Genomic DNA, 2,925 nt, shown 5'->3' with positions numbered 1-2,925 from the left:
TACAAATACAAATGTATGCTTTACTAGTTTAAGGAGTCAAATGACATATATTGTAGTTATTTGCATGCTAAATTGAATTATATTTAAGATTGCCGATCATTTTTGCTGATATTAGCGTTACCACCATCTTCCAACTTTCTAAAAGGATGAGGTCCCACCGAGATTTGAACTCGGATCGCTGGATTCAAAGTCCAGAGTGCTAACCATTACACCATGGGACCGAAGATGTCATACTACGCCACAGTACCGTATTTAAGGGCAAGGCCTCAAGGCTAACATCAGCTTACCATGTGTATGTTTCGTCAAACAGTACCTCTAAGTAAGGTGAAACGTTTAAAACACGAAACTAGAGTGCCAGCTACACCGTGCCTACCTGGAACTCTAATTAGCTAACGAAACGTAACGTTAACGTTAGCTATAACGTCAGGTCATTATGACAAGCTAACGTTAGCTAAACTGGTTGTGCGCTGTGAGAGACAACCGGAGCGGACTGTGAAATCAGAGGTAGCTTTTTATAAACGCATCCATCTACAGGTACAAATAGTCCACAACGTCTGGACTAACCGGGTCCAGGAGAAACTAACGATTTGAGAGTCACGTTAAATTACTTTCAATAATGTTTGCAAGCTGCTAGCTAGCTCGCGCTTAACCGATTTCTCCTTGTCAAAATAAGAGCTCTGTTTTCAAAATAAAGGTTTAGATTGTTTGACGGCTAAACTATTTGCACGATAGTTTTATTTTTGTGTCTATGGATACAATCGTATTGTGCATAAATATTTACAAATGTTCTGTTACAGGCTATTTTTCTTGGAAGCAACATTCAACTGTAACAAACTGATTGCATCAGCATTAGTATAGAAAATATGAATGCATTTTGATCAAAAACATTTCATTAAATGAGTAAGGTAGCCCACACCTGACTGAAAAAAAAAAATCTACCATTGTTTTAAGTAACCAACACTGCGCAGCTGCTCAGTGGCCTCGGGTAAAACTTTGCATGTGAATGATTTGATTGCACTGAATACACAGCACGATTGTGGATGTTAATAGGTGTGCCAAGGCACCTGGTTATTCACGGGATAAGAAATGTTTTTCAAACCCATATATTTTGCAGCTTCGCAATCCAACTGTACCCTAAGCTTTTGATCGTATGGACTGAGTTTTCGTGTAGTTTATCATCATCTTGTGCTTTGTGGTCATTCATGTAATCCAAGGACTAATAAAGGCTCTACTTTGGTGTTAATGCTTGTAACTAGCTGAACGAGTTGCATAGAAGCACATTTCATGTGCAGGTATTACGATTTAACGCTTTGTAATTAAGAAGTGTAATTGATGACCATGTTGTCCCTCATTCTCCCAAAAGAGGGAACTAGAGGGACTTTAATACATCACGTAGGCACAATCCTCTTGTGTAGTCAAATCTCCATTTTGCAGCTCCCGGCGAGCCTTTGAACTAAAAGAGTATTGCGTCAGATTTTCTGGTTTCTGAATTAGTTTTTTTCAATCGCTAACAAGCGCTTGCCCATACTTTAGATAATTTTTCTAAACTCTTAACACAGACTCACACCTACAAAACACAATTGGCCAAATTGTTCATTTTCTTCTCAAAAACACATTTTGTTAAATATATACTAACTCTTAATTTCAAAACAGAACATGTTTTTCTCTACACACACTAACTTTACCAAAACACTGGAAATCTGACTCAAAATGAAATAATTCTGTCAAAGAGTAACATTTGTTTTCACTTCACAAGGTACATGCAGTCAAACGAAGTACACCAGGTTTCAGAATTCTGGCTATTGTTAAAATTATAAAAACTGCATAGATTTTTATGTTTCAGGTAACATGCAATCCACCGTTTACACTAAATTTATTGGTTTGGAACTGTATGTGCACATGTACAGTAATGTTCACATTCAAACGCATTCCAGTAAAAAGCAAATCAGTTATTTCTTACAGTAACTGTTTACCAAAGAAGGTACAGTAGAACAGACACGGTTTATTTTATTTTCAAGGTTTATTCACAAAATATCCATGAAACACAAGAGCATTCTGACCAAAAAAAAACAGCAAAAAGCCCAAATAAAAAGGGGGGGGAACTAAAAATGGCACAAAATGTATGTATCTAATCCCTGCGATCTTCAGGGTTAGGCCACATGTTTTCGTCAACATCACATCTGATATCATCTAAGGCGATGCACCTGGGATAAAACCGCTTGGTATGTCGGATCCACCCTTGGCAATCTTGAACTGTGATATCCCTGCATCCAGCATCCATGGCTTCAAGTAGGGACATCTGGTCATGTGGCTGATGGTCATAAACCTTCCACCTCCATGCAGAAAAGAACTCCTCTATGGGGTTGAGGAAAGGTGAATAGGGTGGAAGGAAGAGACTCACCAGTACTGGCAAGCTCTTGATCATTATTGAGGAGCTTTCCTCTTCCCCCAGAGGGTGGAAGACGTTGCATTCTGTAGAGAAAAATAAAAATATCAACATATGCATTACTGTATGACCTTATTGACATGTCAAATGAGAATAGAAACAAACCATGTAAAATGCAATACTTACCTGTTGGTTTGTTGAAAGATGCGAATAATGGAGGCAACCGTTGACCGACTCAAATTGGGTTGGACTCTTTCACCAGCCTCTCTTAGTGAGAGACCGTGGTTGATTACATGGTCAATGATAGTGGCACGAATTTCATCACTGACTACTTTTCTTGCAGCCCTTGGAATGCCACCACCACGCATTCTTACACCTCTACCTTGCCTTCTCCTTGGGCCTGCACCTGCACCTCTCACTGCTCCTCTCACTGCACCTCTTACTGCTCCTCTCACTGCACCTCCACCTCTCACTGCACCTCTTACTGCTCCTCTCACTGCACCTCCACCTCTCACTGCACCTCTTACTGCTCCTCTCAC

General features: G+C 39.7%; 1 non-coding gene across 1 annotated transcript; it reads right to left on the bottom strand.

Annotated features, from left to right (window-relative positions):
* Positions 1-149: 149 nt before the first annotated feature.
* trnaq-uug (transfer RNA glutamine (anticodon UUG)) lies at positions 150-221 on the bottom strand. The gene has a single exon. It is a non-coding gene; the product is annotated as a tRNA-Gln (tRNA).
* Between the last annotated feature and the right edge of the window lie 2,704 nt (positions 222-2,925).

Source organism: Pungitius pungitius, chromosome 8 (genome assembly GCF_949316345.1).
Source record: "Pungitius pungitius chromosome 8, fPunPun2.1, whole genome shotgun sequence".
In the NCBI taxonomy this organism is placed as follows: Eukaryota; Metazoa; Chordata; class Actinopteri; order Perciformes; family Gasterosteidae; genus Pungitius; species Pungitius pungitius.
The sequence above is the reverse complement of the archived record's forward strand: the minus strand, read 5'-3'. Positions and strand labels throughout refer to the sequence as shown.